Source organism: Mus musculus, chromosome 16 (assembly GCF_000001635.26).
Source record: "Mus musculus strain C57BL/6J chromosome 16, GRCm38.p6 C57BL/6J".
Taxonomy (NCBI): Eukaryota; Metazoa; Chordata; class Mammalia; order Rodentia; family Muridae; genus Mus; species Mus musculus.
The window spans coordinates 20,785,975-20,799,404 of record NC_000082.6 but is presented as its reverse complement, the minus strand read 5'-3'; the positions used below and the strand labels follow the sequence as shown (position 1 = coordinate 20,799,404).

Genomic DNA, 13,430 nt, shown 5'->3' with positions numbered 1-13,430 from the left:
ATTTGTATTGGAGGTTCCTTGTAGTTATGGAGCTAGTTCTGAGAACCCTTAGAGGAGACAGGGGGCCCACCTTCAGAAGACTGCCAGCCACTTAGTGTGAGGACCACAGGAGTGGGGCTTATGCCCTAGTGTTATCATCAGGCTGCAAGCACTAGTAGATGCTACCTCTCAACTGTTCTCAGTTGCCACAGATGCAAGGCAATGTTTTTGGTTGCAGTATCAGTGAGTGAGAGTTGACCCAAGTCTAAGAGTTTGCAGTGAACCATTTAAATCCTAGAGCCTAGAAACTGGAGTAACCTGAACTCATGTGGTCCCACAAGAGAAATCCACTCATCAGCAGGAGCAATCTACCCACTAGCTGCCTTCCTGATAGTATAGACTAAACCAAAGGTTTAATAAATTTACCCAATACCTGAAATAAAACTCAGAGAATACCACAAGGGAGTCACAAGATGACCCTGATGCTGTCCCGGGCTGGGAGTACACTTCTGGCTGTTCTTAGCCATCAGAGAAAGTTCTGGAAAACGCCTCCTGGAGACCATGAACACCACAGACCCATCTGGTTCACAGTCTCTGGCACAGCCAGTTTAGCTTCAGAGTCCAGCCCAGACAGTGACAAAGAATTTAGAGCACTCCAAGAAAGCCATTCTAACACATCAGACTCTCTAAGGCAGACCCAAAAAGAAACCTGCATGTCCACACACAAGGATGCTACTAACCCAGGCAGAGTTTTCTCTAAACCCTGAGCGTTTGGTCCCTTGGTTGTTCTGGTGTAAGTATGTATAACCTTCAGGCCTCCTCAAGCTGCCTTGGCCTCTGCTTTCGGTGTGTAAGGCTTAGAGATCACCCAATGTTGAATGTAGGTACCACTTCCTGCCCCAATTCCCCCAGTAAGGAGTGATTCTTCCTCCCTCACCTGTCCTTACATTCATTCAATGTCATTAAAACTGCATAGATTTTTGAAAATTCTGTAATTTGGGTTTCTTTGAAAAGCAGAAATGTTATAAGAAAGTGCTTTCATTTTAACCCCAGGTGTGGGATATGGGGCTGCCTCGGACTGACTGCAGCAGCTGGCCACGATTTGCCTGGTGCTCTAGCAAATGCATAGTTTTGCCAGCTGCAGATTGCTGTGGTTGTGTGACAATTGAGATTCTGGAAACTTTCCAGAGAGTATATAAATACTAAGGCCCCATAGACAGGGTTAGTGGTTGGTGGTCGTTTAAGGGAGTTGTTTTCGGTTTGTTGGTAGTTGTGGTCAAAGAAGAAACAAAAGAAATTAGATTCAGGGCTCTCTCTCTCTCTCTCTCTCTCTCTCTCTCTCTCTCTCTCTCTCTCTCTCTCTCTCTCTCTCTCTCTCTTTCCTCTAGCCTTCTTTCTTTTCTATCTAGTGATGGGGGTGATATCCAGGATAAAAAGGTTGGGAAAAGAAGAACACATAAAGTAGCAAAGACCAGCTACAGAATGTACCTGGCAAAGCCTTGACTGGTACAAAGGGTGAAAGGGAGAAATCCAGGAAAGAAGGACGACCATCCAGAGGAGACAAGAACCAGAGGCCCCACAGTGAAAGGTCCTGGCTTATAAGAACCCAAGGTATTGCTCTTCCTGTAAGCGGCCAGAGGTGACCTGTGAAGATGGTTCGCTACTCTCTTGACCCAGAAAACCCCACAAAATCATGAAAATCAAGAGGTTCCAACCTTCGTGTTCACTTTAAGAACACCCGGGAAACTGCCCATCATGAGTATGCATATCCGCAAAGCCACCAAGTATCTGAAAGATGTCACTTTAAAGAAGCAATGTGTGCCATTCTGAAGGTATAATGGTGGAGTCGGTAGGTGCGCCCAGGCCAAACAGTGGGGCTGGGCACAGAGACGGTGGCCAAAAAAGAGTGCTGAATTTTTGCTGCACATGCTTAAAAATGCAGAGAGTAATGCTGAACTTAAGGGTTTAGATGTAGATTCTCTAGTCATTGAACACATCCAGGTGAACAAGGCCCCTAAGATGCACCGACGAACCTACAGAGCTCATGGCAGGATTAACCCATTCATGAGCTCCCCCTGCCACACTGAGATGATCCTCACTGAGAAGGAACAGATCGTTCCAACGCCAGAAGAGGAGGCTGCACAGAAGAAAAAGATATCCCAGAAGAAACTGAAGAAACTAAAACTCATGGCCCAGGAATAAATGCAGCATAAAATAAATGCAGAGAAAGAAAGAAAGAAAGAAAGAAAGAAAGAAAGAAAGAAAGAAAGAAAGAAAGAAAGAGGAGAGGAGAGGAGAGGAGAGGAGAGGAGAGGAGAGGAGAGGAGAGGAGAGGAGAGGAGAGGAGAGGAGAGGAGAAGAAACCAAGGTTTCTGCACCTCCACTTGCCCCTACCCCCCAAAAACTGAGCTCTTGATCCCAGGACATATGCCATAGGGTGACTGCCCGCCTGTAAGTCTCTGTCCTGCCACCCATATTCCAAACTCCTGCAAAGGTCTCTGGCAGCCATAATTGTCCTGCATGACTATATCCACTGGCCAAATTCTGTCTCTAAGGCACTGTCTGACAGCCAGCAGGCTAAAGTCCCAGGAGTCAAAGGGGCCACAGAAAGCAAGAAGGCTGCAGCAGCAACAATTCAAAAGGAAACAAGTACCCTGGAGCCAAACTGTGGCCTGAAGGCATGCAAGGGTCCCTGTGGCAACCAGGAGCACAAAGAACACAGTCTTTTTTGTTTGGGGTTTTAGAATTGGGGTTTGGGAGGGAGAGTTGTTTGGTTAATCGGTTTTGGTTTCTTTTTTTTTTTTTAATAGTAAAATATAACAAATAACAAATAAGATAAAACTAACACGTTGAGTTGGACAAGACAAACAAATGGGAGGAAAAGAACCCAAGAGAAGGCATAGAAGGCACAAGAATCGCAGACCTACCCATATGTACATTTAAGAATCCCATAAAAACACTAAACTGGAAGCCATAACATGCTGCCTCCGTCTCTGCGTTCATGTGAACTTTGACTGCGTTGATTCAGAGGACCTCGTCTTGCCCTTCACTCCCTCTGGCTCTTACCCTTCTTCTGCCTCCTCTTCCACAGAGTCCCCTGGGCCCTAAGGGGAGGGATTTGATGGAGACATCCCATTTAGAGCTAAGTGTTCCCAGGTCTCTCACTCTCTGTGTCATATCTGGCTGTGGGTCTCTGTATTTGTTTCAATCTGCTGCAGGAGGAGGCTCCTCTGATGATGGCTGAGAAGGCACTGATCTCTGATCAGTGTCTTTAGGAGTCATTTCATTGATACCGTTTTGTAGAACAGTAGTATATGATTTTCCTCTAGGTCCCTGGGCTATCTAGTCTCTGGTTCTTGGTCACCCAAGCAGTGTTGGGTATGGATTCCATCTTATGGAGTGGGCCTTCAGTCACATCATATATTGGTTACTCCCACAAGCTCTGTACCACTATTGCCCTAGCATATATTGCAGGAAGGATACCATAGTAGATCAAAGGGTTTGTTGCTGGGTTGGTGTTTACTTTTCTCTTTTGTTAGCACATGGAGCATCTTCCCATACCAATGGCATAGGGTAAAGGCTCTATGTAGGCACCAGCCCGACTTCTTCATGTTCAATGAGTTGTGCATTGTCTTTAGCAATGGGGTCTTACCATCAGTTTGTGGAGAGCAATCTATAGTGTTGGCAATAGCCTGGGTTGTCTGGGTATTCCCATGGGACCATTTTAGCCAACAACTCAGTTAGATGAGACCCAGTCAGTCCTGGTACTGGAAGCTTCATTTGGTGACAAGAGATAGCCAAATGACTGGCTTAGTCTCCCCCATTATTTGGCAATTTCATTTAGATCACTTTCATACATATATGTATTTTAGAGCATCTACTATATTAGGTTTCCATACTACCCCTCAAATGGCCCTTAATTTTAGTTGCCTCTCCCCGTATTCTCTCCTTCATCCCTCTCTCCCCTATCCTATCCTTCCCCCACTTAATACATTCATTCCAGCTCCCCATCCATCCATAACTATCTATTCTACTTCCCTTTCCTAACAAGATCTGTGTGCACCTAGTCCCATACTCTATACTATTGACTTAATAGCTAATAACCCCATATAATCGAATGCATACCATGTGTGCTTTTCTGGGTCTGGATACCTCACTCAAGATGATTTTTTTTTTGTTCCTAGTTCTATCCATTTGCCTCTAAGTTTCATGATTTGGGGGGAGGGGGTGGAATGGGTACTGCTGACTAATACCATATTGTATAAATGTACCACACTTTCTTTATCCATTCTTCTGTTAAGAGATACCTAGGTTGCTTCCAGTGTCTGGGTATTATGACCAGAACATGATTGGGCAAGTGTCTGTGGGAGGATAAAGCCAGACAGACCACATAGTGAAGCCAGACAAAACACATTCTTACAAGTTTCCCTACCCCTGCAGAGACTAGTGTACTTGATTGTAAACATGTAGCAACTTTTGGTTGGCTCAGGGTTGTTCCCTTCCTGACAAGGTTTAATAGCTCTTCTCTGATTGACCATATTTCTTGACCTTATTTACATACTCCCCCCCATTCACCCAATCAGAGCTCAGCTGACTCCCTGGCATTTCTCTACAGCACCTGGCCTGACACACTCCTGTTCTCTTATTAAAGAAGTCTGAAACTCTCAGAATCCAGATCCCAGCAGATGTATTCGACAGAGGAAAACATTGCCTTCACTGGAGACAAACTCTTCTGAGGCTCCTTCCCTGACAGGAAGCTCCCTCAAGCCAATCTCCAAGACTCCTTGAGTAACTTCAGGCTGGGGAGCCCATTCTTGCCTTGACCTCTGAGACTCATTCTTCTGGCCTGCAGAGGGCATTCATTCCTGCTTCTGCAGACAGCCTCCTGCTTCTGCCACCCCGGTAGGTGACCTGCAGACTTGCTATAGGAAGGTCTGCTCTTAGTTGGCACCTTCTTTGAGAGCTCTTGAGTTGAAACACTTGCAAGAGGTGTAACAGATCTTGTCTAGCATCCAGCTGCCTTGAGAGCTCAACCTAGTTCATTAAAATCCCATATAGCAATTGGTTTTAAATTGCTTTCTCCCCTTGGGGGTTTTTTAATCACAAATTGATAATAAAGTGCCTCTGGTTTATTCACATTGTTCAGAGCTCACTCCACGTCTATTGACTGCTCCGTGGGAATTGAACTCAAATACCCAGAGAACCTCTAATCGTTACTGAAAGTAAGTGTAAACAACCAGGCTGTGGGGCCCACGCTGCTATACTCGAGTCCAGAGACAAGAAATGGAGCAACTGAACTCAGAGATGTGGTTATTAGTCAAACTTCACTTTTAAAAGGTGGCAGAAGCCAGACAATGGTGGTGCATGCCTTTAATCCCAGCACTTGGGAGGCAGAGGCAAGCATATTTCTGAGTTCAAGGTCAACCTGGTCTACAGAGTGAGTTCCAGGATAGCCAGGGCTAAACAAAGAAACCCTGTCTCAAAAAAAAAAAAGTGGCAGAAACTCAAATTCATCAGTTTGAGCTCACACATCTTAGGACACAGCTCTGTCTCCCTTTCCATCTCATAATTCCACTAGGGTCTCTTCCCCATCATAAACATAAAGCCCTTTAGAAGTGTCAGGGCAAGAAAGAAAGAAAGAGAGAGAGAGAGAGAGAGAGAGAGAGAGAGAGAGAGAGAGAGAGAGAGAGAAAGAAAGAAAGAAAGAAAGAAAGAAAGAAAGAAAGAAAGAAAGAAAGAGAAAGAAAAGGAGGTTTGGCACAGTCAGCTATTGGATGGGTCACAGGGCCCCCAATGGAGGAGCTAGAGAAAGTACCCAAGGAGCTAAAGGGATCTGTAACCCTATAGGTGGGACAACAATATGAACTAACCAGTACCCCAGAGCTCTTGACTCTAGCTGCATATGTATCAGAAGATGGCCTAGTCGGCCATCACTGGAAAGAGAGGCCCATTGGACATGCAAACTTTATATGCCCCAGTACAGGGGAACGCCAGGGCCAAAAAGTGAGAGTGGGTGGGTAGGGGAATGGGGGGGAGGGTATGGGGGACTCTTGGGATAGCATTGGAAATGTAAATGAGGAAAATACCTAATTTAAAAAAAAAATATATATATATATATATATAAAGTTTGGAGATAGTTCAGTTGGTAACTGCTCACTTCACAAACACAAGGACCCAAGTTCAGATCCACAGCACCCATGTGAAAGCTGGGATACAGTGACACGTGCCTGTAACCAGCACTTACCATTCCACAGCACTGTTCATTGAAAAAGAGTCAGGACAGGGACACAAGCAGGGCAGGAACCTGGAGACAGGAGCTGGTGCAGAGGCTATGCAGGGTGCTGCTTCCTGGCTTGTTCCCCATGGCTCACTCAGACTGCTTCCTTATAGAACACAGAACCACAAGCCCAGGTTGTCCTCACCCACAATGCTCTTGGCTCTCTCACATCAATCACTAATTAAGAAAATATCCTACAGGGTTGTCTATGGCCCAAACGTATGGAGGCATTTTCTCAACTGAGGCTCCATCCTCTCTGGTGACTCCAGCTTGTGTAAACTTGACGTAAAATTAGCCAGAGCAGCCAGGTTTGATAAGAAAGATTCTGTCTCAAAGATAAGGTGGAGAGCTATAGAAAAAAGGTAGCACCAGCCTCTGGTCGCCACATGTACACACACATACACGTAAGAGCATTCACTTGCACATATGTGTACATGCACACACACACATAGGCATGAGCATGCACATACACACAAACATACCAGGATCCAGAGTTGGATGTGGTGGTACAAATCTATAATCTCAACTTTCTAAGCCATTGACAAGAGGATCAACACACGTTTGAGGCCAGACTGGTCTGCAGAGTCAGTTCCAGGACAGCAAGGGATGCAAAGTGAGACCTGTCTAAAAAAAAAAAAAAAAAAAGTGCCAGATTTATTCTTCCACGAATAACCCCAGGGAAATGAGAGCTCCCTTCAAGTCCATGGATGAACACAAGGACTCCTGTGATTAGAGGGACCCCCCACACTAACCAGGCCAAAGAATGCTAAGGATTATGACTTTGCCCAGGTCCGAGTGTATCTGTATCATGAGGGCAGAAATTCTGTAACTGACATCCTGGGTACCACACGAACTTTGACAGTGTCATAAGACAGAAGTGTGTGGGACTTAGAAAGCAGTATGGGCAATTCCCAAGTAACTTTTGCCTCAGTCCTGTTCGGAGCAGTATTGTGTGTAGTTTTTGGCTACCCCACCTTATGTTCCTGGGCTGGGCATGTTACCAGCCACCCACCCAGGCTCTCTTGGATCCCAGTGTTGTGCATGAACCTGGTGCTGTTTGTATTTTGATGCTAATTCTGCTCTCCTGGGAGGGGCTGCTGACAAGGAATGAGTCAAGTACTCGGGTGACTTCTTGTGAACCAATTCCCTAATGAATAAAGGAGCCAATCCATGGGCAAGTAGGTGGAACTTCCGGGTTGGGTTGAGAAAGAGAAGACGGAGGAGAGGGTTAGAGGGGCGTTTTTTGGAATGGGGAAGGGCAAGATGTAGCTGCTAGAGTTTCCTGGTGTCATGGCAGGTCCGTCGGGATTCACCACCAGAAGAATCAGATTTAACACAGTTTACAAGATAAGGTTTTAGTTATTGTGCCCAGAGATTGAGTTACCATTGTTTCTGAGCTAAATTTGTGTGGTGTTTTTTCATCTCGCAGTGATTCAACTGGGTTCCAGAGAGAAAGGTACAGCGACAAATTGTGCGTTCATCTGATGTGCACCACAAAGGTCGTGGGGGCTTTGAAGCATGGGGTTGGCGTGGTAGTGACCTGCCAGTGGGAACCTAGCGAGCTGGGTGGAGAGATTGTGGAATTCTGAGTCAGAGTCCCCATGATACAATAACAGGTCGGCCACTGCCCACCAGTGCATGGCTGGCCAGCCCCACAGGGCAGAGAATTGCCAGTGCCCAGCAGTAGTGCAAGAAGCTTGTTGGTCGTGTTTTAAAATTTCTTGCAACATACTCGGATGGAAAACACACGCGCGTGCGGATGGATACACACACACACACACACACACACACACACACACACACACACACACACCAGCTAATTTTAAAATGCCTTGGCTAATGCAAAGGCTGGGTACTCCTAAACCTTCCCCTGCTACCTCAGGCCCAATTGGGTAAGTGGCCACTTACCTGAAAACTCACGTGCTGTTTGGTTTTATCTCCTGCTGCAACTGAATCTCCTTCCTCTTCCCCAGTCCTCGAGATTCTCTCTGTGCTTTACCCACGCCACTATAAGTGTTCACCCCATGCCCAACCATTGGCCACTGGCATCTTTATTGATAGATCAAAAACCAACTGGGGACAAGGACCTTCAGTGTCTGGATAGCAGATTCAAAGCATTAGCACCAATCTCCAGCGGGGCAGGGACAGCATAGGGCTGACCTCAGCCCCTGCCCCAAACTCAGACTCAGAAGCCCAAGGCCTCTAACGTTCTGGTAATCCCTCCTCCCCTCCAAGGTTTTCCCCATTTTGGCTAATCTTACTGTGAATAAAGTATTACTTGTGACAGAAAAAGAGGAGGAAGAAGAAGGAGGAGAAGAACGAGGAGGAGAAGAAGGAAGAGGAGAAATGGCAACCTGTAACCACATTGGAACGTCTAGATAGTTATAGCAAGACCTTAATACCTTAATAGCATTTATTTCTGAGTGTTACGATTTTAGTTGGCCAGGTATGAGTGTTGCACACCTATACTCCCCGCACTCAGAAAACAGAGGCAGACAGATTTCTGTGAACTCAAGGCCAGCCTGGTCTATGTATCAAGTTCCAGGCAGGAGTGATGAGACCTTCTCTTAATTAATTAAGTTTTTAAAATGTTAAAATATTTTAGGTGGGGCTGGAGAGATGGCTCAGTGGTTCAGAACACTGACTGGTCTTCCAGAGGTCCTGAGTTCAAATCCCAGTAGCCACGTGGTAGCTCACAACAATATGTAATGGGATCCAATGCCCTCTTCTTCTGGTGTGTCTGAAGAAAGCAATGGTGTACTCATATTCATAAAATAAGTAAACACTTGGGAGGCAGAGGCAGGCGGATTTCTGAGTTCGAGGCCAGCCTGGTCTACAAAGTGAGTTCCAGGACAGCCAGGGCTACACAGAGAAACCCTGTCTCAAAAAACAAAAATAAACAAAAAACAAATAAACAAATCTTTAAAAAAATAAAATAATATAATGTTTTAGGTGATTTCTGGGTCCTGAAGAAATTGGCTCAGTGGCTCCGAGCACTTGATGAAGACTAAAACAACTTGTACTGCAACTGGAGGCCAAGCACAGAGCCCTCCATTAGTCCCAAAAACACTGCTGTGTTCACCACACCAAGCAAAAGCAGGGAGAGAGCAATGGCTACAAGCTTACCTGCTGTGCATAAATATGTCCCATGGAGCCTTTGCCCTTGCCCACTGCCATTCCTAGAGAGCAACCTCTTTTGTGATAGATTAAAAGATTCCTTAAGCCTAGCAGTATATATAAAACAATGCTTGCTTTTTGTTTTGTTTTGTTTTGTTTTGTTTTGTTTGTTTGCCTCCATCCTTAACAATAAGGAACCTACACAGCTTCATCAGTGGAATTCCTCTCTCGAGGTATAATGAATAGTCCCATGTGCCAAGAGCTGCTGAGGCACTCACGTCTCCACAGTGCAGTTACCCACAGGCTTATATTAGTCCCAATACAGATGGCGTGCTTTTCACCTACAAGACAAAAATCTCTACGGCAGCTGATTTAAAGTGTTCAAGATTCTTTATTTCAACAATCTCAGTCCTTTCAGTACTTAGACTTCATCCATTCCCAAAAGCTACAATTATAGGAAAACCCCTTAAGACTCTTAATGAGTTTTAAAATAACTATTGTGCAATGTTAATTGGATTAGACCATTGTTACACATATCTACAGCAGACTTACAACCTCTATTTGACATCCTTAAAGGCGACGCTGATCTCACCTCCCCCCACCCCCACCCTGTGCTCCCAAAAGGTTCCCATAAAGCCTTACATTTGAACAAAATAGAAATATATTTTAGTTACAAAAATTAACTACAGTGTACCTCTGTCTTCATTTGTTTTCAATATGCCTTTACTCCCTACAGTCCTTCTGGCTCAGTTTACTCCTGCCCTTGGCGACCACAGAATGGGTACACTTGCATCTCAACCCCAAAGGTTGGTTACCCCACGAGTGATCAATTAGATTATTGGAACCGAGACCCAGATTTGATTGTTGTCCCTTTGAAGCCTCCCAGGTTACTTCTTTATATATTTGGGTCTTCCATAGTAAACACAATTAGCCTCTTCTACAAGACAAATCTTACATCATTGCCCTAGGGATAAGACTCTCCAATTCCCCCAGTGTACCCTCTTTTGCTGTCCCTACCAGTGCTTCCTCTTAGCCTCTGTGTGATGCTCTCAAATTTGTTACTGATGGTTTCCCCTTAGGTAAAGCAGCTGAATGGTCCCAAGATAGATATTAACAACATCAAACCAATTATTCCTCCCAGCAGGAAACTGAATTATTTGCAGTTCTTACAAGTCTTACTTACTTTGCTGTTACTGCTGATATTGCTCCAGGTTCACAATATGCATTAGGAGTCGCAGCCTTCTTTAAAAATGGACAGGATATGAACTAGAGAGATGGCTCAGCAGTTAAGAGTACTAACTGCTGCTCCAGAGGTCCTGAGTTCAGATCCCAGCAACCAGTGATGGCTCACAACCATCTGTAATGGGATCTGATGACCTCTTCTGATGTGTCTGAAGACAGCTACAGTGTACTTACTTACATACATTAAATAAATAAATAATTTTTTTAAAAAAAAATCCTTCAAAATCATAATGTCCTTCAGGACAAAGTGGGGCACATGTCTAGAATCCCAGCACTTGGGAGGTGGAAGCAGGTGGACCTCTGAGTTCAAGGTCAGCCTAGACTATAGACATAGTGAGCTCAAGATAGCCAAAGCTATGTAGAGAGACCTTGTCTCAAAATAATAACAAAAAAAGTAATGTCCTGTTTCTAAACTTTAACAAGCTATTTGGTGTCACACCCTCTTTGTCAATAACCCATAATATGTGCTCTCAGACTTCACCACGACGTATTATGGAACACTACAGCTGATGTCATATCAGTTTCTCATCAAGATCAAAATTCTCACACTTTGCTACATCAAAATGTTCACTCCTTTTGCAAACAATTTCCTTCTCTGACACACACCCAAGCTACACACATTACACTAACACCCTACTTCTGTAACTCTAACCCAGTATTCCCCATAGGTGAAAGTAATCCCTGTGGTTTAAATTGTATTTCCTTATTAATCTGGTTTTATGTGTTTGGGCACTTTCCTGCCTGTGTGTATGTACATCCTTTGCATACCTGGTGCCTGTGGAGGCCAGAAGAGACCGCTGGATCCTCTGGAACTGAAATAACAGATTGTTGTGAACTGCCATGTGGATGCTGGGAACTGAACTCTCATCTGGGAGAGCAGCAAGTACTCTTAACTGCTGATCTATCTCTCCATCCCTAATCCCAGTGGTTTAAAAGTCCAACAGAAGTGACAGATGGATGGTACCCAAGCCAAGTCTTTTGTGCATTTGGTCTTCACACATGTTTTGGCAGATAGTTCAGGTTTGCCAGCGCTATGGCTCAGCCTGGGGTGTCACTTGTATGTGAGGGGTCACATTGTCTTGCTGTGTTGGCTGTTTCAGGCATTTCTTATAGTATCAAAGAGGATAATGGACCCACATATACTTCCCAAGCTTTCCAAACCTTTCATTCCTTTGGGATATTACCCATAAAGACAGGTATTCCCTATAACCCTACAGGACAAGTCACTGTAAAACAGACTAATGCTCTCCCTAAAACAAAAAGGGGAACAGGCTCCTTTAAGCCTACTATGTCACTACCTTAAAGCTGTGATTCTCAACCTTCCTAATGCTGTGACCCTTAAATACAAAATTAATAATCATGTGTGGTGACCCCTAACTATAAAATTATTTACATTGCTACTTCATAACTGTAGTTTTGCTACTGTTATGGATTGTTATGTAAATATCTGTGTTTTCCAATGGTCTTAGGCAACCCCTGTGGAAGGGTTGTTCGATCCCCAAAGGGGTCATGACCCAAAGGTTGAGATCCACTGATCTTAAAGGCTTATTACCTTAATTTCCTTCTGTAGGTGACGGTGGATGTTCTTCTGTGAAAAGGCACAAGGCAGGGTTTTCTGCTCATTCTGGACCTCGCCTGCAGGTTTTCTGGCAGTATCCACAGGGTGGCACATGGAGAGGCCCCCAGATAGTCTCACTTGGGGTAGAGGGTATATGTGTGTAAGTCATGAGAATAACTGTGTTTGATTCCAGGGGGAAAATATGAGCCTGGTGCAGGCTGATGCAGGATAAATTTTACATCATTACCCTAGGGATAAGACTCTCCAGTTCCCCCAGTGTACCGCTTTTGCTGTTCCTACCAGTGCTTCCTCTTAGCCTCTGTGTGATGCTCTCAAACTTGTTACTGATGGTTTCCCCTTAGGTAAAGCAGTTAATTGGCCCCGAGATAGATATTAACAACATCAAACCAATTATTCCTCAGAGCCAGAAACTGAATTATTTGCTATTCTTACAAGCTTCCGACCTAGACTATGAATGCCTTCCGCTCAAGGCCACACCCCTGGCCAGGAGCCAAGTGATGAGGTGCAAGCATTAAGAGAGTTGAGCCAGCCCTTCCCCTACAGATATTTTCTTTATGATGATCTTCAGCTTCAGTGCTTTAATGGATCTGCTTATGAACAAATGTATTGGGCACATGTTCCACAACCCGCTGAAGCTCCTCTGTCACTCGGTTTGATGTTTCCTCAGTGGTATTTTTTTTAATAATCCTGCATACTCACCTTCCGTAATTATATTTTTGTCAACTTAACACAAGCTCAAAAAGGAAAGAGGGAACCTCAATTGAGAAAATATCCCCACAAGATTGATCTATAAGCAAGTCTGTGGGAGCATTTTCTTAATTAATGATTCATGTGGGAAGGCCTAGCCCACTGTGGTCAGTGTTACCCCAGAGCCCTGGGTAATATTTTAGAAAACAGAAGCTGAGGAAGCCTTAGGGAGCTAGTCAATAAGCAATGCTCCTCTATGGCATCTGCTGTGGTTCCTGCTTCAGCAAGACAGTGACCCAAGACATGTAAGCCAAATAAGCCCCCTTCCCCCCAAGTTGCTTTTCTCATGATGCTTCATCACAGCAATAGAAACCTAAGATATTGCTTGAACCCTATCTTGCCACAGGACCCAGGGATAGAGTCCATTCAACTACAATGGCTTCCCAACCTTCCCTATATGTCGCTGCTAATAACTCCTTTTATTACTGCCCAGGAGTACAAATCTGGTTGGCCTGGACACCCAAGAAATGAGATCAAAAGGCTATTTTA

At 44.7% G+C, this 13,430-nt stretch overlaps 1 pseudogene; it reads left to right on the top strand.

Moving 5' to 3' along the window:
- The first annotated feature begins 1,616 nt into the window (after window positions 1-1,616).
- On the top strand, window positions 1,617-2,197 carry Gm46544 (annotated as a pseudogene).
- The last annotated feature ends 11,233 nt before the right edge of the window (window positions 2,198-13,430 follow it).